General features: G+C 46.8%; 1 pseudogene; it reads right to left on the reverse strand.

Annotated features, from left to right (window-relative positions):
- The window catches only part of LOC141272655 (uncharacterized), a 39283-nt pseudogene that overhangs the window by 11334 nt on the left and 6643 nt on the right, over positions 1-21306 (reverse strand).

Here is a 21306-nt window from a genome sequence, read left to right on the forward strand (position 1 = left end):
TTGCTGATGACACAAAGCTAGGAGGGATAGCTAATACTAGAGAAGAGAGAGAGAGGATTCAAAAAGACCTAAATAAACTGGAGCAGTGGGCAGCAACCAACAGAATGGTTTTTAACAGGGAAAAATGCAAAGTACTACATCTGGGCAATAAAAATGAAAAAAGCATATACAGAATGGGAGGAATAGAGCTAAGCAACAGTACATGTGAAAAAGACTTAGGTATACTAATAGATCATAGACTGAACATGAGTCAACAGTGTGATGCAGCAGCAAAAAAGGCAAATACAATTCTGGGATGTATTAACAGAAGCATACAGTCTAGATCACGTGAAGTCATTATCGGTCTTTACTCCTCTTTGGTCAGACCTCATCTGGAATACTGTGTACAGTTTTGGGCACCACATTTTAAAAAAGACATAGACAAACTGGAACAAGTTCAGAGAAGAGCGACCAGAATGGTGACTGGTCTGCAAACCATGTCCTATGAGGAACGGTTGCAGGATTTGGGAATGTTTAGCTTGCAAAAAAGAAGACTGAGAGGAGACTTAATAGCTGTCTACAAATATGTCAAGGGCTGTCACATTGTAGAAGGATCATCTTTATTCTCATTTGCACAGGGAAAGACTAGAAGCAACGGGATGAAACTAAATGGGAGGAGACACAGATTAGATATTAGAAAAAACTTTTTGACAGTTAGGGTGATTAATGAGTGGAACAGGCTGCCACGAGAGGTGGTGAGTTCCCCTTCAATGGACGTCTTCAAACAGAGGCTGGACAGACATCTGTCTGAGATGATTTAGTGAATCCTGCTTTGAGCAGGGGGTTGGACCAGATGACCCAGGAGGTCCCTTCCAACTCTACCATTCTATGATTCTATGATTCTATCTATAATGGTGAAATTCAGGATAAATCGCCGATAGTATCCCACAATTCCCAGAAATTCCCAAACTTGCTTTTTGAAGACTGGTTGTGGCCAATTTTGGATTGCCTCCATCTTATTTACTTAAGGCTTTATTTCGCCCCTGCCGATGATGTAGCCTCTTTTTTCCCCAAGGTGCACTTCTTTGGGTTTATGGTAAACCCTGTCTTTCTCAGTGCATACAGTACTTCTTGGACCTTCTGCAGGTGACTTCCCCCAATACGGGCAGGTGTAGATAAGGCAGTCTTCTCCTTGGCCCTTGGAGACAGGAGAATTTGTCAGTACCCTTTCGTTAGGTCCAGGGTGGTGATATATATGGGGGACCCCTAGCCTCTCAATAAGCTCATCGGGACATCGGATATGTATCAAACTTGGACATCTCATTTAGCTATCTGTAGTCTTTACAGAAACACCATTCTCCATCCGGCTTTGACGCCAGGACAGTGGGACTGGACCAGCTGCTCTTTGACTTCTCAATGACGCCCAGGATCAACATTCTCCTCACCTCATTGGAGATCACCTAGCGGCCGGCTTTGGGAATCTGATATGGCTTTTGGGTCACCCTCACATGTGTTTCCATCAGGATTTCATGCTTGACCACCTGTGTACAACCTGGCTGCTCCGAAAACAGGTCCCAGATTCCACTAAAGCAGCTTTCTGCACTGTTGCTTCTGTTCCGGTGACTGTGTCTCTGCCACTGTGACATCCTCTACTCGGCCTACAGGATGGGCACACAGCTTCCACCGGTTCCCTGTCTTGCCAAGTTTGAGCAAGTTAATGTGGTACACCAGATACGGCTTTCTTCTCCCTGGTTGTTTAACCTTGTAGTTGACATCACTCAACTTTTCGACCACCTCGTATGGCCCTTACCACTTGGCCAGGAATTTACTGTCCACCGTTGAGATCAACACCAACATCCGGTCTCCAGGGCTAAACTGTCTCAGTCTTGCCAACCGATTGTAGACCCTTGCTTGGGCCTCTTGTGCCTGAAGGAGGCTCTCCCCCTCACAATTGGCATCACTCTTGTGATCCGGTCTTGCATCTGGGCCTCATGTTCGATGACGCTTCGGTGGGGTGTTACCACCACTTCTCAGGTCTCCTTTGCATTGTCCAGTCTCCGAGGGTGCCGTCCGTATAGCAGCTAAAAGGGTGGGAGCCCCGTAGAGACCTGTGGGACTTTTATAATGGAGAACAGTAGGTATGTGGTAGGCAGTCCCAGTCTCAGCCATCCTTCTCCACGACCTTCTTAAGCATAGACTTCAGGGTCTTATTGAACCTCGCTACTAGGCCGTCCATCTGTGGATTGTACACAGACGTCTGGAGTTGGGTTATTTGGAGAGTCTTACACAATTCCCTCATTACTTTGGACATAAAAGGAGTCCCTTGATCTGTCAGGATCTCTTTCGGCAGGCCCATTCGGGAGAAGATATGGACTAGCTCTTGCGCTATACTCCTTGATGAGTTTCTCAGTGGTACCCCTTCTGGGTACCGTGTTGCATAGTCCAACACCACCATTATGTATTGGTGTTCCCTGTTGGACTTAACTAAGAGCCCTACAAGGTCCATGGCAATTCGATCAATTGGGACCTCTATAATGGGTAACGGGACCAGGGGACTGCAGAAGTGGGACACGGGACCAGTTAACTGACACGTAGGACAGGACTGACAATAATTAACATCCTCCCTGTGGCACCCAGGCCACTAGAACATTTGAAGGACCCGCTCTTGGGTTTTGTCTACATCCAGAAGCCTCCCCAAGACATGAGAATAGGCTAGGTCTAGTACCCTACGCCTATAGGGTCCTGGTACTAAAAGCTGCTCTAATACTTCCCCTCATTGTTTAGTGACCTGATATAGCAATTCCTCATTAACTGCAAAAAAAGGAAACTTGATGTCAGCCTGCGGTCACATTGGTGCCACATTGTCCCATACCCCTTTCAACATAAGGTCTTCCATTTGAGCAGTTCCACAATTCCCCCAGAAACCCTTAATTCAGGAATCTCCTCCTCCTGGATCACTGTCTCATTTTCGTCGCCAGCAAGGACACACGGGGAACTCATCCGCCCCCAACTGTAATGGGGATTTTTCTTGGGTGGACTGGCACCTGTCTGAGTTAGTGGGCACCCCCGCCTTTCACAATAAATCACAGAACATGCTGAAGTCCCGCCCGATTATCACTTGGTGTAGCAAGTCTTTGACTACCTTGACCTCATGGGACTCAGTGCCACAGTTCACTTTGATATTCACTCTGGCGATGGGATAGTCTTTGGCATCCCCGTGGATACAGTGGGCGCCCATGTTTCCCTGGGATCAACTGGTAGGAGGGTGTGGCCCTTATCAGGGTCACCAAGCTCCCAGAGTCCAAGAATCCAGACATCAACACTCCATTTATTGTCACGGGACATGCCTGTGGCCCCTCACTGGGTTGATAGTCCTCACTGCAGGCAGGATAGGCACAATATGAACATCGCCTCCCCATGCTGCAGTCCATTTGTTTAGAGGACATAGGACAATGGGCGGCTATGTGTCCAGGACTGTGACATCTCCAGCGGAGCAAGTCTTTCCCAGTGGCTTTTGGCAACCCCTCATTGACCCCTTAGGACCTCAGACTTCTCCCATTGATGCCTCTACTACCCCTCTTTTGAGACTTGGGCTCCCTCTGAATACCCCAGTATGGGAATGCAGCACCACCTGCCTTCTGTTACGCGTCTGGGTGGTGGAACCACTATGCCGTGGTACAAGGAGGAACCAGAGGAGCACTACTAAGTGCCTACCTGGACCTACCCTGGTTACACGGCGGCTTACTCAACTCCATAAACCAAGGAGGAACTGGGCAGGTGGACCAGGTGCCACTCTGGGACCAACCTCGTGTGAGAGCAAGTGACTCCCACGGGACTGACAGCCGAACCAGACAGGCACGGCAGATGAGCCGGCAGATGAGTTCGGCTGGTAGGCAGGCAGGCTCGGCTGGCAGACTGGCAGATAGTCACGGCTGAAAGACAGGCTGGCGGGCACAGCTGACAGACAGGCTGGTGGGCAGCACTGGAACCTGAGGGCTAGAGAGAGTGTAAGAACACTAACAACAACCTTGCACAGGTACCTCCATTTTGGAGGAGGTGCCTTATATAGCAAATGTCCTCCGGCCATTGACCGGGGACATTTTAGAACAACGATCACGGCCCCTTTAGGAATCAGGAAGCGCGCGCGTGCCCTAAGAACAGTGCCTGGGGATCTGCGCGCACCCCGGGCAGACATGCTGTGGGAACAGGAAGAGGGAGCGGAGAATGCCGGACCGGGACCGCGGCGGTGAGGAGATCAGCGTCTCTGCTGGGCAGGAGGCAGAGACGCCAACGCTAAAGTACCCTCCTTTATGCCCCCTCTTCTTCAGGCCTGCAAGAAATTTTTCCAGAAGAAGAAGAGCATGAATGTTCTCCCTGGCCTCCCATGACCTCTCCTCAGAACCAAACCCCTTCCAATCCACAAGAAAGAATGTCTTCCCTCTTACCCTTTTAGTAGCCAGAATGCTTTCTACTTCAAAAATGTCCTCAGCAGAGACTGGAGCTTGTGTGGTACCAGGATCATCAGAGAAGGAATTGAGGACTATAGGCTTGAGGAGAGACACCTGAAAGGAATTGGGGATCCGTAAAGAGGCTGGGAGTTTCACCTTGTACGCCACTGGATTAATTTGAGTAAGAATCTCAAAAGGACCGATGAACCGCGGAGAAGGTATCTTGAGACAAACATACTTGGAGGATAGCCAGACCTTGTCCCCCAGACGGAATAGATGCGGGTCCAGACGTCTCTTGTCGGCGTTTCTCTTCATCCGCTCAGAAGACTGCAACATCGCAGACTGTGTTCTCCCAAATCACAGAAAAGTTTTTGACAAGAGATTCCGCAGCAGGATTGTCAACAGAAGTAGAAATAAGAAACTGAATATTGAGATGTTGTCCGTACACCACAAAGAACGGAGATTTGTCAGAGGATTCACTCACATGATTATTGTAGGAAAATTCAACCCAAGGCAGAAGTTGCACCCAGTCATTATGGTGAGCGTTGACGAAGTGCCGAAGAAAGCTAGTGAGGATCTGATTGATACGTTCAACCTGGCCATTGGACTGTTGATGATAGGCCAATGAGAAATCCAATGCGACATCCAGCAGCTTACACGTGGCTCTCCAGAAGCGTGAAGTAAACTGGACTCCTCTATCCGAAACAATATGAAGAGGTAGACCGTGGAGACGGAAAATATGAAGGATGAAGTCTTTCGCCAGCACCGACACAGAGGGAAGACCTGGCAAGGGAATGAAGGGAGCCATCTTGGAGAAACGGTCAGCGACCACCCAAATGACAGTACAACCGGCTGATACCGGAAGATCCATGACAAAATCCATCGCAATATGTTGCCATGGAGCGGAAGGCAGTGGTAGAAGAAGTCGACCAGTCGGAACTTGCCTAGGCATATGGTTTTGGACACAGGAAGAGCAAGCATAGACAAAATCAGCAACGTCCTTGCACAGGGTAGGCCACCAATAATGTTGGGAAATTAGCAGAAGCATTTTCCTCTGGCTGGCATGGCCTGCCAGTTTAGAAGAATGGCCCCAGAGTAGGACCCTCTTCCTATCCGGAGCCGCCACAAAAGTCTTGTCAGGAGGAAGGTGAGACAGATCAAATGGGGCAACAGTAATTATTGTGGAGGGGTCAACAATTTGCTGAGACTCCTCCTCTTGGTCGGAAGACAGGAATGAACGGGAGAACGCGTCTGCCTTGATATTCTTATCTGCTGGACGGAAGTGGAGGGTGAAATTGAAATGGGCAAAATACAGTGACCATCTTGCCTGATGAGGATTAAGTCATTGAGCGGACTGCAAGTAGGTGAGATTCTTGTGGTCAGTGTAGATGACCACTGGATGCAGGGCCCCCTCCAGTACGAACCGCCACTCTTACAGCGCCAGTTTGATGGTCAGCAGTTCCCGATCTTCAATGGAATAATTGCGTTTCCAAGACCTTGGAAAAGAAGCCGCAGGTCACCATTCGTCCAGACGAGGATTTCTGGGTGAGACCTACCCCGGCCCACGAGGAAGAGACATCAACCTCCAGGAAGAATTGCTTGTTACAGTCAGGACGATGAAGCACCGAAGCAAAAGAGAAGGCTTGTTTCAAGGACACGAAGACATCTTCCATTTCTAGAGTCCATTCCTTGGGACTGGCCCCTTTGCGGGTCAGGGCAGAGATGGGAGCAGTCCGAGAGGAAAAATGAGGAATGAACAGGCGATAATAATTAGCGAATCCTAGAAACCGCCGTTTAGCCTTGAGTCCCTCAGGTCGGGGCCACTTTAGGATAGCAGACATCTTCTCGGGATCCATCATGAGCCCGGTTTCCAAGATTATGTATCCCAGGAAGGGAAGAGAAGTCTCTTCAAAAACACATTTCTCAAATTTCATCGAACGTCTCCTCGATGTGAGGGCAGATCAGAAGAGAACACTAGGATAGCATCCATCTACACTACCACGCATGAATATAGAAGATCACGGAAGATGTCATTCACCAGTTCTTGGAAAACTGCTGGTGCGTTGCAGAGTCTGAAGGGTACTCATAATGGCCATCCCGAGTGTTGAATGAAGTCTTCCATTCATCACCCTGGCGAATCCGAATCAGAATGTATGCACCACAGAGATCGAGCTTAGTAAAGACCTTGGCGCCCTTGAGGCGATCAAACAACTCGGAGATGAGAGGCAGAGAATACTTGTTTTTGATGGTAATCTGATTTAGACCCCTATAGTCAATACAAGGGCGAGTAGAGCCATCCTTCTTGACAAAGAAGAATCCTGCTCCAGCCAGAGAGGTGGATTTCTGGATAAATCTCCTAGCAAGATTCTCTTCGAAGCATTCGGACATGGCATGAGTCTTGGCCAACAATGGGGTAAACTCGACCTCGGGGTGGCAAGGCACCAGGAATGAGATTGATTGGACAGTCATACGGCCTATGAGGAGGAAGTATCTCAGCCTCCTTCTTGTCAAAGACGTCAGTGTATGACCAGTAGGGTGCCGGCAAGCTGAGCAAATTAGCTGGAGTAGACGGAGGTCGAGCAGGACGGACTGGAACCAAGCAGGTCTTGTGACACTCCTGGCCCCAGCGGAGCACTTCTTCCGAACTCCAATTCAAAACTGGCTCGTATGTCTGAAGCCAGGGTAGTCCAAGCAGCAAAGAATGAGAGAGGCCGGATAGCACATAAAAGGAGATTTTCACCGAGTGTAGCATTCCTATCTGAAGAACTACAGGCTCGGTGACGAACAAGATGAACTCTTAAAGGGGCCTCCCATCCACCGAAGAAACCGCTAATGGATCCGAAAGACTTTGAATAGGGGTCTGATACTGCTCCACAATGGCCTATTGGATGAGATTCCATTCCCAGTGGCAGCGGAATCCAGGTAAGCAGTCTCAAAAAAATGTATCTTACCACAGGTTATCGATACAGACCGAGTCAGGGATGGAGAGGAAGAATTTTTGCCCAGGATGACCTCTCCAAGCGATCCTAGGCACAGGAGTTTCCCAGTCTGGACAGGAGCGGATTAGATGCTTCGAACTGCCGCAGTAAAAACAACTTCCCTCAGCACGGCGGACCTCCTGACGAGACTTGACCATCTTTACCTGGTCTACCTGCATAGATTCTGGGGTGGCTGCCGAGGCAGAGGCTTGTTGTGAGACTGGCCTTTGAAAGGTTGGTGCAAGGTGCAGAGATTTTTTTCTTACGGATCACCTCCTTTGAACGCTCCTAGAACCCAATGTCGATCCGTGTGGCCAAAGACACCAGGTCATCCAAAGAGGTGGGAATGTCACGACCAGCTAGTTCATCCTTGATCCGCCCAGAAAGGCCCTCCCAAAAGGTAGACACCAGGGCCTCATTGTTGCAGGCAAGTTCTGAAGCGAGGGTGCAGAAACGCACAGCGTAGTGGCCCACTGTGAGGTTCCCTTGGCGTAGATGAAGAAGAGAGGAGGCAGTCGAGGATCTGCGGCCGAGCTCATTGAAAACCCTCTGAAAGGTCGCGAAGAAGGCCTGGAGGTTGGACACCAGAGGATCCTCTATTTCCCATAGAGGATTGAGCCACACCAATGCCTCTCCAGTAAGATAAGACATAATGAATGCCACCTTAGCCAAGTCGGAAGCGAACTGATGAGCCAGGAGTTCAAAGTACAGCATGCACTGGTTGATGAAACCACGATATATAGCGGGATCACCGCCAAAGCGTGGTGGAGCCAATAGTCGGGGTCCAAAGCTGGGTGCCACACCGCCACAGGGTCGAGGTGCCACTGGAGCGGATGCCGCTTGGTTTGAGGCAGACACAGCCAGGGTGGACAGTGCATCCCAGCGGGAGTTAACAGTCCACAGATAAGACAGGATTGTATCCTGTTGAGATCTCTGGCGGGAGACCTCTTGGTACAGGTCTGAGAGCGAGGGAGCCTGGGAGCCACCGGATTCCATTGACTTTGCAAACTGTTACGGGTCCGGGTGGTGGACCAAGGAGGGACCAGAGTGGCGTTACTAAGTGCCTACCCGGACTGACCCGGCACTCACATGTGAAATAATTAGCCGTTTTATTATTGAAAAAAAGCATCAATAAACGACTAATTATTTCACATGAGTGCCAGGATTCTAATTGGTATGATTTCCGTGAGTAGTGACTCAGCGTCACATGACAACTGACCTTTACTATTTTTCACCAGCATGGATCCCATGGCAAATCTGACTCAAGTGATTCAAGATCTGGCTGAAAAACCTAAGAACCTTTCATTGTTAGAATCTATGTTGTTTTACTATCGGCCATCTTGTTGTGGTTTGCTGGCTTCTAGTCTTTTCCTCTGGTGCTGGGTGTCTTGGTCACGTGATCTCTTCACTCTTTATTACTCAGCACCTGTCTCCCATTCCCCGCTGGACATCAGTGTTGCTACGCTTGTGCTCTGGCTAAGTTGCCTTGTTAAGTTCTTTGTGCTTTGTACAATTGTTATCCTGGGACTTATTGTTCCACCAGTTTTGCTCCCTTTGATCTTCGTTTCTGCAACTAACTTTTTTGTTAGGAGGTTTCCTGTTTTTGCTCCCAGTCCTTAGATCTTTTAGTGACCCCTTTCCCCTTCCTTCAGGTCTTCGTTTGAGTTCAGTGCAGGCGATTCTGTGGGGCTATTCACAAGGAATATGGCACCCACCCCAGCGTAGGGTTAAGCTGAGTCTCAGTGCAGGGACAACTTTTCCCTCCTATTCCTTAGTTCTAAGTTGCAGAACATAACATTAATCTTCAGAGTCCTGGTTGCAGGGCCAGGTAGAGGAGAGGTCATTTGTGCCGTAGAGTTTGGGCACGCATTAGACTTAATCTCAATTAACCGCTACTCCATCGCCTTTTGGCCAGCCACATCTCTACAGGTTGGATGCATCCTGGCCATGCTGGCGGACTGCGCTCCTCAAGGGCTATATGTTCACTGGCAAGGTGCTTCTTGCACCGGCCCTGCTGTTGTCCCCACTCGGTGGCTTTTCCCATCACCCGGGCTCTACTCGGACATTGCCTGACAAGGTCACATGATCTGGTATGGTGTTCTGGAAGTCATCATTGCCTGCAACTTCTGGGTTTCCGGTAAGTTCTACATACCCTTTTCCTGTGGTTTATGGCACTTAAATGCTAGGAGCAGCCGGGTTCAGGAAGAAAGGGCCACCTTCAGGGGCCTTCCCAGCTATGCTACAACACACACACGTACATATGTATACACATATGTAGATATACTGTATATATATTACACACACAATTGTTCAAATCCTTCCATCTTTTCCCTAAAAGGAAGAAATTTTAAAATTTAAGAAAATAATCACATTTGATCTTTCAATCTCAGTAAAACTCCAGTCTATAAAATATAAAATGAACTTAGCCGTAAAGCAATCACCATAGAGTTTAAAAATAAATCAATAATTAAATAATAATTAAATATGAACACCTGAATTGTTGTTCTTGGAGTCATCTAATTTCTCAAAAAAAAAGTGGAATAAAAAGAGAGTAAGTGTCTCCAAAGTGGCGCCAACATAAACTACATCTCACCACACAGACACAAGTCCTCACACATCTCCATGGCTGGAAAAATAAAGAAGTTATGAGGCTCAAATAATGGTGACACAATCAAAGTTTGGTATCACCGTATTCACACTGAGTGGAGGTCAGCCAGGTCATTTTACATATGGAACAATATTAAAAGAAAATGACTGCTATGCTATGTATTTCACAGATCGCACGATCGCAGCTTCAAATCTCCTAATGGCACTAACAAATACAGTAAAAAGTGTGAAAAAAAAAAAACAAACAAAAGAAAAAACACAACGTTCAAATCAATCCCCCTTTACCACATTGAAAATAAAACAATAAAATAAAAATACAAATATTTGGTATCGCCGAGTACAGGTCTCAGAAAATGGCAACGAAAAATATTTTTCATGACTTAAATAAAAAGAACTTATACATGTTTGGTATCTACGTACTCGCACGGACATGGGGAATCATATTCCAAGGTCAGTTTTACCATATAGTGAACATGGTAAATAAAAAAAAAAATATATATATATATATACACTTACTATTTTTTTTTTTTTTTTTATTTTCAAATTTAACCACACTTGGGAATTTTTTCCTGCTTTCCAGTATACTATATGGTAAAATCAATAGTGTCATTCAAAAGTACAACTCATCCTGCAAAAAAAACAAGCCCTCATATGGCCATATTGAGGGAAAAATAAAAAAAGTTATGGCTCTTGGATGGAAGGGAGGAAAAAAAAACAGTGCAAAAAGTTTTTTTTGTTTGTTTTGTTGCACCGCTGTGTTCAGGGGCCATAACTTACAAGTGCATCTCACAAAATTAGAATATCATCAAAAAGTTAATTTATTTCAGTTCTTCAATACAAAAAGTGAAACTCATATATTATATAGAGTCATTACACACAGAGGGATCTATTATATAGAGTCATTACACACAGAGGGATCTATTATATAGAGTCATTACACACAGAGGGATCTATTATATAGAGGCATTACACACAGAGGGATCTATTATATAGAGTCATTACACACAGAGGGATCTATTATATAGAGTCATTACACACAGAGGGATCTATTATATAGAGTCATTACACGCAGAGGGATCTATTACATAGTCATTACACGCAGAGGGATCTATTATATAGAGTCATTACACACAGAGGGATCTATTATATAGAGTCATTACACACAGAGGGATCTATTATATAGAGTCATTACACACAGAGGGATCTATTATATAGAGTCATTACACACAGAGGGATCTATTATATAGAGTCATTACACACGGAGTGATCTATTATATAGAGTCATTACACACAGAGCGATCTATTATATAGAGTCATTACACACAGAGGGATCTATTATATAGAGTCATTACACACAGAGGGATCTATTATATAGAGTCATTACACACGGAGTGATCTATTATATAGAGTCATTACACACAGAGCGATCTATTATATAGAGTCATTACACACAGAGGGATCTATTATATAGAGTCATTACACACAGAGGGATCTATTATATAGAGTCATTACACACAGAGGGATCTATTATATAGAGTCATTACACACGGAGTGATCTATTATATAGAGTCATTACACACAGAGCGATCTATTATATAGAGTCATTACACACAGAGGGATCTATTATATAGAGTCATTACACACAGAGGGATCTATTATATAGAGTCATTACACACAGAGTGATCTATTATATAGAGTCATTACACACGGAGTGATCTATTATATAGAGTCATTACACACGGAGTGATCTATTATATAGAGTCATTACACACAGAGGGATCTATTATATAGAGTCATTACACACAGAGTGATCTATTATATAGAGTCATTACACACAGGGATCTATTATATAGAGTCATTACACACAGAGGGATCTATTATGTAGAGTCATTACACACACAGGGATCTATTATATAGAGTCATTATACACAGAGTGATCTATTATATAGAGTCAATACAGAGTGATCTATTATATAGAGTCATTACACACAGAGGGATCTATTGTATAGAGTCATTACACACAGAGTGATCTATTATATAGAGCCATTACACACAGAGGGATCTATTATATAGAGTCAATACAGAGTGATCTATTATATAGTCATTACACACAGAGGGATCTATTATATAGTGTCAATACAGAGTGATCTATTATATAGAGTCATTACACACAGAGGGATCTATTGTATAGAGTCATTACACACAGAGTGATCTATTATATAGTCATTACACACAGAGTGATCTATTATATAGAGTCATTACACACAGAGGGATCTATTATATAGAGTCATTACACAGAGTGATCTATTATATAGTCATTACAGACAGAGGGATCTATTATATAGAGTCATTACACAGAGTGATCTATTATATAGAGTCATTACACACAGGGCGATCTATTATATAGTCATTACACACAGAGTGATCTATTATATAGAGTCATTACACACAGAGGGATCTATTGTAGCGCCCAGGGGATGGGGATGACTCGGCGCCCGGGCCTTGATGCCTGGTCTTGGGGGATATCGCGGTAGTCGGCTCCCGGGCCCGTACCCTGGGGTCTCTTTTAAAAGAAAGGAAATAATCAAAGTTCGTGACGCCACCTGTGGTTTCTGGTGAGGACCACCAGCACTGCAGCAGTCCTCTGAGACCAGTGTTCTGGCAGCTAAGATGGCGTAGCTCCCCACAGGTGGAACTGGGCCTCAGGGCAGCGTAGGTATAAGGAATGCAGGACAGAGGGGACCCAGCTGGGTCAGAGTAAGAACAGGGACACACACGATAGTCACTTCAGTACCTTTTACTGGTGGTATTCAAGGCACAATCCGGAGCACTGTAGGGTGAGGGGTGCATATCAGGACTCTCCCCAGTGAGCGGGTGTAGGGCCTCCTGTCTCTTGCCTTTGTTTGGTAAGTCTCTGACCTGCTTGGAGCTAGGCCTAACTTGGTTTCTGTCCTGCAGCGGCTGATCTTGTGGTAGGGCCTTTGGTTGGAGATCACTCTCCCTGCTTGCGGGGCCTCCGTGACTCCTGGCTCTGGTACGTATCAGCTCTTGGGTGATCCTGGGACCTGAAGTCTTCCAGGGGTTCCGGTTGTCTCTGCAGGGGGTATAGGATCCTGTAGACGCGGACCCGGTGTCCGGTAGATGCTTTTGGGGTGAGCTTGTAAAGCTCCTCTGCCCCCTAGGTTACTCACTCCACTAGCCTTCGGCCTCGCTCGAGACCCTCACTAGGCTACATACTAGCAGCAGGCTTGCCGTGCTTCACCGCTCTTATGGCGTCGGCACGCCTTAGGCTCACTATTCTGAGCTCCCTGAGTCTAGACTTGCAGGAGCCTCGTGCTCCACTGCTGTACTCTTAACTGCGTTCTCTAGACTCTCTTCCTAGAAGAACTGACTGCCTAACTCCACCCTCCGTATATATATGTCCCTATCCGGGCTCCCTCTGGTGGTCTGAGGTGGCAGGGTGGAGGTGTATGCATGCTGTGAGGGCCTCTTGTGGAGAAATCCGTCCATGCACCCCTCTGGGATCTGTGGTACCAATGAGTAGCAGGGCGCCACACTATTATATAGAGTCATTACACACAGAGTGATCTATTATATTGAGTCATTACACACAGAGGGATCTATTATATAGAGTCATTACACACAGAGGGATCTATTATATAGAGTCATTACACACAGAGGGATCTATTATATAGAGTCATTACACACAGAGGGATTTATTATATAGAGTCATTACACACAGAGGGATCTATTATATAGAGTCATTACACACAGGGATCTATTATATAGAGTCATTACACACAGAGGGATCTATTATATAGAGTCATTACACACAGAGGGATCTATTTCACGTGTTTATTTCTGTTAAAGTTGATGATTATCGCTTACAGCCAATGAAAACACAAAAGTCATTATCTCAGTAAATTAGAATACTTTATAACAACAGCTTGAAAAATGATTTTAAAATTGGAAATGTATGTTCAGTAAATGCCTCAATACTTGGTCGGGCTCCTTTTGCATCAATTACTGCATCAATGTGGCAATGTGGCATGGAGGGATCAGCCTGTGGCACTGCTGAGGGGTTATGGAAGCCCAGGTGGGTTTGATAGCCGCCTTCAGCTCGTCTGCATTGTTGGGTCTGGGGTCTCTCATCTTCCTCTTGACAATACCCCATAGATTCTCCATGATAGATCCTCTATAGGGTTAAGGTCAGGCGAGTTTGCTGCCAATCAAGCACAGTGATACTGTTGTGTGTAAACCAGGTATTGGTACTTTTGGCAGTGTGGACAGGGGCCAAGTCCTGCTGGAGAATGACATTTCCATCTCCAAAAAGCTTGTCGGCAGAGGGAAGCATGAAGTGCTGTAAAATGTCCTGGTAGACGGCTGCGCTGACTTTGGTCTTGATAAAACACAGTGGACCTCCACCAGCAGATGACATGGCTCCCCAAACCATCACTGATTGTGGAAACTTCACACTAGACCTCCAGCAGCTTGGATTCTGGCCTCTCCACTCTTCCTCCAGACCCTGGGACCTTGCGGAGTCAATGACTGCCTTCTGGACATCTGTCACGTCAGCAGTCTTCCCCATGATTGTGGAGCCTACTGAAACAGACTAAGGGACCTTTTTGAACGCTTAAGAAGCCTTTGCAGGTGTTTTTTGTTAATTATTCTAGTTTACTGAGATAATGACTTTTGTGTTTTCATTGGCTGTAAGCCATAATCATCAACATTAACAGAAATAAACACGTGAAATAGATCCCTCTGTGTGTAATGACTCTATATAATAGATCCCTCTGTGTGTAATGACTCTATATAATAGATCCCTCTGTGTGTAATGACTCTATATAATAGATCCCTCTGTGTGTAATGACTCTATATAATAGATCCCTCTGTGTGTAATGACTCTATATAATAGATCCCTCTGTGTGTAATGACTCTATATAATATATGAGCTTCACTTTTTGTATTGAAGAACTGAAATAAATTAACTTTTTCATGATATTCTAATTTTGTGAAATGCACCTGTACATATTAACTCTTCATGGGGGTAGAAACGCCATTGATTTTCGGACCACTTTCTGTAACATCAGGTTGTTACGATTACAGCGATACCAAATATATACAGATATCATTAGTTTATTATCGGTCCTACAACTGATCCTCAGAAATTCCACATTTCATTGTTTAATTGTTTTGTTTTAGGATGAGTCACGATTTTTTAGTTTAACCCTTTCGAGGCAGCTCTACATGATTACCATTTTTATTTATTTTTTTAGACAGAATTCATATCCCGCTGTATATTATCCTCCATATTATAAATGCACGACCTGTGACATCACATATAACAGGATCACATTATTATCAATTCAGATTGTGGCTGAACAGTGAATATTCATCTAAAGCTCCTCACCTGGGCGGTTATCTGTAGGGGTCTCCTCTTTACACCGCTGATCGCCCCTCACATTTCTCTCTGGAGCATTAATATTGTTCAGATCTTTATCCAGATCCAAAAGCTGCAAAACAAATATTGTAAAAGTCCCCGATGATTGGAGAAGTCACCGGGAATAATGGTGAGAAGATCCGGCCATGTCTGTGGTCAGCTGTGATCCTGCCGTCTCCACCGCTCTCATTACACAAGTATAAAACATCTAATACTGGAGGAGAAGACAAGACTGAACACAAGGAGGTCACAGTCGTCTACACATCATAGGGGAGATCTCCATCTACCTGATGGTCCTGTGCAGGAGGAGGAGCGGGACATCTCTCTGGGGTTGTCCTCTTACTGGAGAGACCTGCAGGAGACACAGACAGGACTGGCATCATTATTACATACAGAGAATTATAGGCCGTGTGGATTTAGTCCTGTCTATTACCTGGTGATGTGCGGGGCCGGTGCTCCTCCATCATCACCTCCTTGTACCGATCCTTGTGTCCTTCTAGATACTCCCACTCCTCCATGGAGAAATAGACGGTGACGTCCTGACACCTTATAGGAACCTGACACACACAATGATACCGTCATCACCCAGAATCCTCCAGTGCCGTCCTGTATAATGTCCCAGCATTCCCAGCAGTGTCACCTCTCCAGTCAGCAGCTCAATCATCTTGCTGGTGAGTTCTAGGATCTTCTGGTCATTGATGTCCTCATGTATCCGGGGGTGAGGTGGAGGCCCCGGGATTGGGCTCAGGGTTCCTCCCCGTGCTTCAGACACAGGGGCCTGACAGCGATCACTAGAGGTCTTCTTCACTACTGTGTAATCCTGAGTGTGGAGACATTAATAATATCACTACAGACATTTCCAGAGTCCATCACCTCTCCGGTCATATCACCTGTTATTCCCATAGATAATGATGTCATGTGATGACATCACAACCTCTCACCTCTCCGGTCATATCACCTGTTATTCCCATAGATAATGATGTCATGTGATGACATCACAACCTCTCACCTCTCCAGTAAGCTGAAAAATTATCTCAAGGGTGAGGTTTAATATCTTCTCCGCCATCTTGGTCTTGTCCCTTTCCTTCATCCTATATGATAGAAAATTTAAACAGAGATAATATAGAGAATTATTAGAAATGTCGCTAACATTACAGCTGAATGATTCCATTTCACAGACAATAACTTTCTTTATCGCAACACCCGATCCATTGACTCCTAGCTGGGTATATACAAAAGCTTGGAGATTCAAGAGTTTGATTTCACACTTGTTTCACTGAGAAGATTAATAATTTTAAAGATTTTTTATTATTGTTTTTTTATTAACAAAATCTTTATATGATGTGAGGTAGTGACCGGGATTGTATAACGAGCCGGATTAGATACGGTTTCCCTCTATGCCAGTTCTTTCACCGAGCTAAAGAATATGGCTGTGGTGATCCCACTGAGAAGCTGTTTCAGATTGAAAAACATTGTGCCCACCAGAGGATTTGATTCTGAGGGCTAACTTTTCTCCCCCGTTCAAGAGCCCCATAGCAGCTGCAAAGTTTGCACTATCATGAACTCTCCTGAGGAAGAAGCCAAGGCACACCAGAGGATTCTCTGGTGGGACCGTCCAACCCTGCCGAGAAGCAGCCCTGGCTAAGAAAAGTGTGTGGGCAGGTTCCCAGACACTCTATGGCTGCTTTTTTACTGAGGTAGAAACCCACGCAAACACGGGGAGAACATACAAAGTCCTTGCAGATGTTGTCCTTGCTGGGATTTGAACCCAGGATCCAAGTGCTGCAAGGCTTCAGTGCTAACGGCTGATCCAATGTGCTGCCGTTCACCCACTGATATCTAACAGGCTGGAGAAACTTACACCTACTGCCACTCTATCTTCAGCTCCTTTGAGAGAAACTAATGTATTTGGGCAGCCACTCAGTCTACCAAATAAAATTCCTGAGAAGGAAATTGGGGATGGCTTCTCTACTGGTACTGGGGGCAGTGCTAATAACATGGTGTTGTACCATAGTTTACTGGAAATATTCCAAGCTGGTAGGAGGCAAACAGAGTCCCACAGTAATGTTCAGGGACCTGCGCTTGTAGAAGGCGGAGACGATACCAGGAGAAACAGTGGCAGCTGGGAACCGAGTATGGACACCTGGCCGCTGCCATGAGGTTGTGGACAGCTTCCACCTCCATGAGCCCAAAAGGCCACATTTCAAGTGCAAGCAGCTGGCCAGAAAACTGGCAGTTTAATTTTGCGGCCGGTGGGTGGGTGGCTGGCTGCATACTTGCGCTTGCATTCCAAGTAACAGAAAACTAAGCAGATGGTGGCCTCTATCATCATCATTGCCTCACCTCGGCACTATGAACTCCGGTTCTCTGGTGGGCCAGTCCAACCCTGCCGAGAAGCAGCCCTGGCTAAGAAAAGTGTTTGGGAAGGTTCCCGGACACTCTATGGGCTGCTTTTTTAATGTGGATTGGACGTGCTTATGCATGTTATTTCTCAAACCGCATTGAAGATCAGGCCATTGCCCAACTCTGTAGTCATGAAATTAAAGGCGCAAAGAAAGATATTTGTGTGTCGAAGCACCTCCGACAAATGCGAGCTGATGTTGGACGGGCTGCCATTGCTTCTGCAACAAGCTGCATTAGAGGACTTCCTGGGAGAAATGACACCCAGAGTAGATACGGTTTCCCTCTATGCCAGTCATTTCACCGAGCTAAAGAATATGGCTGTGGTGAAATACAACTCTCACTGAGAAGCAGTGTCAGACTGAAAAACATTGGGCCCACCAGAGGATTTGATTCTGAGGGCCCACCTTTCTCCCCCGCTCAAGAGTCCCATAGCAGATGCAAAGTTTGCGCCTATCATAAACTCTCCTGATAGGGAAGCCAGGACCCACCCGAGGATTCTCTGGTGGGCCCGTCCAACACTGCTGAGAAGCAGCACTGGCTAAGAAAAGCGTGTTGGAAGTTCCCGGACACTGTATGGCTGCATTTTTAATGTGGACTGGCTCCGTACCAACCCTGGCCACATTCACCTGTCCACGTGTTTGTGGTTAGGCGGTCCTTCCCAGTAAGTGCACTGGGGAGGGCACGGGTAATGTTGTTGGACCCGCGCTTGTGGAAGGCGGAGACGATACCGGGAGAAATAGTGGCAGTTGGTGACCGAGTATGGACACCTGGCCGCCGCCGGCATGATGTTGTGAAAAGCTTCCACCTCCACGACCCTAAAAGGCGACTGTAGCATCGGCGTCTCTGCCCCCTGCCAGGCAGAGACGCCGTCCCTCTCACCTCCTCGCTCCCCACGCTCCCCGCTTAGCGTCCTCCAGCGCTCCTCTTCCTGCTGCTGCCGGCGCGCGCAGCTTCCCGGGCACTGTGCTTAGGGTGCGCGCGCTCCCTCTCTCTTAAAGGGGCCGCGTGCGCCGTCCTATGGAATCCCCGGCCAATTGCCGGAGGACCTCCCATATATAAGGCACCTCCTCCAAAATGGAGGTGCCCGAGCAACAGTTGTCGCACAGTATACTTATCTATGCTTCAGCCCTCAGGTCCCACTGCTAGCCTGACTAGTCCTGCCTGTTACCTGCCGTGCCTGCCAGCCCGCTTACCTGGAAGCACCTGCCTGTTACCTGCCAGTTACCTGCCGAGCCTACCCGGAGGCTCCAACCGTCACTTGCCGTGACCACCTGCCAGTCTACCTAGAGACTCCTGCTGTCACTTGCCGTGACCACCTGCCTGCCTACCTAGAGACTACTGCCGTCACTGTCTACCTGATAGCCTACCTGGAGGCTTCTGCTCGCCAGCCTGCCTGCTGTGCCTACCGGTTATTCCGGTCAGTCCCCGCCATCTGTACCGTGGGAGTCACCTGCTCCCTTACAAGGTCGTCCCCAGAGTAGCACCTGGTCCCTCGACTCGGTCCCTCCCTGGTCACGGAGTCGTTAGCCACTGTACGACCAGGGTCGGTCCGGGTTGATACTTAGTTACGCCCCTCTGGGTCCCTCCTTGCACCATAGCACAGAGGTTCCACCCCCCGGACCCGTAACAGTGACATTTCTAGTGCAAGCAGCTTTAGAGGACTTCCTGGGAGAAATGACAGCTGGAGTAGATACCGTTTCCCAAGTCCTTTTACCAAGCTAAAAAATATGGCTGTGGTGAAATACAACTCACCGACAAGCTGTGGACTGGCTCCGTACCGTCCCTGGCCACATTCACTTGTCCACGCGTTTGTGGTTAGGTGGTTCTTCACAGTAAGTAAACTGGGGATGGCACGGGTAATGTTGTGGGCCCCGTGCTTGTGGAAGACGGAGACTACAACGGGGCAAATAGTGACAGCTGGGGACCGAGTATGGATACCCGGTCGCCGCCACCATAAGGTTGTGGACAGCTTCCGCCTCCACGAGCCTAAAAGGCCACATTTCAAGTGCAAGCAACTGTCAAAAATTTGGCGGTATAGTATTGCAGCCTGTGGGCGGGTGGCTAGCTGCATACTTGTGCTTGCATTCCAAAGAATAAGGTAGGGACAACTGAACGCTGCACTGGGACAAGGACGTGGACGGTGATTGTTGCAAGTCTGCAACGACATGTGCAAGGATCACTTATGATGGGCACACTTTTAGGCAGTGACCTGGGAGTCAGAGATGCTTCCAGGGGTCTTCCCTATGCTGTTCCCATGTCTTTTCAGCACTTTATGCATGTGTCTGATGATGTGTCACACACCACATGGCCAGATAGGGTTGTAAAATGTTAAAATGACATTTTCCAGTGAATGCATTTGTCTTGGTTGAAAGCAATGCTAAAGTGTAACTAAAATTGCATCAAAAACGCTACGTGTGAACATAGCTCAAGGAGTGGAGGAGCAGATTTGCTTTTGTATATTTATTTTGCCTTATATACAAGTCATTACCCTGGAAAGGATGTTCCTTAACATATTTCCCAGGAAAATCCATTTTGGTTTCGTTTTTGTATGTTTTATTGAGAGTCTGTAAAAGTGGCATAATACCTTTGACAACGTTGTTGACAGCATTGACCTGTGAGTCCGAAATGCTTCCAGGGGTCTTCCCCATGCTATTCCCATGTCATTTGAGCACTGTTCCCATTGATTTGGGCAATTTTTAGGCCCTCTGCAGACCGCCGGGGGGGAACCGCCTGAAAAATGCTCGCGTTTCCCATAGACTTACATTGGGCTCGTTGCTTGGGTCTAGCACCCGAGTATTCTAATGTGCTCGACCTGAGCATCGAGCACCCGAGCATTTTGGTGCTCGCCCATCACTAAGGCCCAGCTGCGCATGATGTTGCTCCGATATGGACTTTGCTCAGTTTAAGGACAGATCAATCCGTATATTACGAGAATCCACCTAGGTCTGCAGTGAGCCAGTTAAACACCCAGCAGTTATGTACCACCAGGGGATGTGTCCTCCTCCCAAGTGCCTGAGGCACAGTATACCCAGGCGAAAGTTGATGATCCTTCTGCAGATTTACGGCTACAAGTACAGGAACTGACTAAGAGTGTGGCTGCTTTATGTAAAACTGTGCAGACTCTCCAGGCTTGTTCCCCCAAAGAGAGGATCCAATTAGCCTCCAAACCAGATGATCTTACACGGCAACAGCAGAGGAGGATCCCACCATGGCAGCGACGGCTGACCCGCACTGGCAGGGGATCTTCTGATCAATTTGACCCCACAGGACGACCCATCTGCAGACAATGCGACAAGGTTGGTCATATTGAAAGAGAGTATACTTTAAACAAGCGACCCCTGGGGGAACGTACCAACCCCTGGGAGTAAGACAGTCTGGTCCAAGGAACTGGAGGAGCAAGTATGTTGGTGGATGTCCATTCATACCGGTTGTAATTTATGGTATCCCCTTC

Source organism: Phyllobates terribilis, unplaced genomic scaffold (assembly GCF_046119375.1).
Source record: "Phyllobates terribilis strain yellow unplaced genomic scaffold, ASM4611937v1 Scaffold_1__5_contigs__length_1240528914, whole genome shotgun sequence".
NCBI classification, from domain to species: domain Eukaryota; kingdom Metazoa; phylum Chordata; class Amphibia; order Anura; family Dendrobatidae; genus Phyllobates; species Phyllobates terribilis.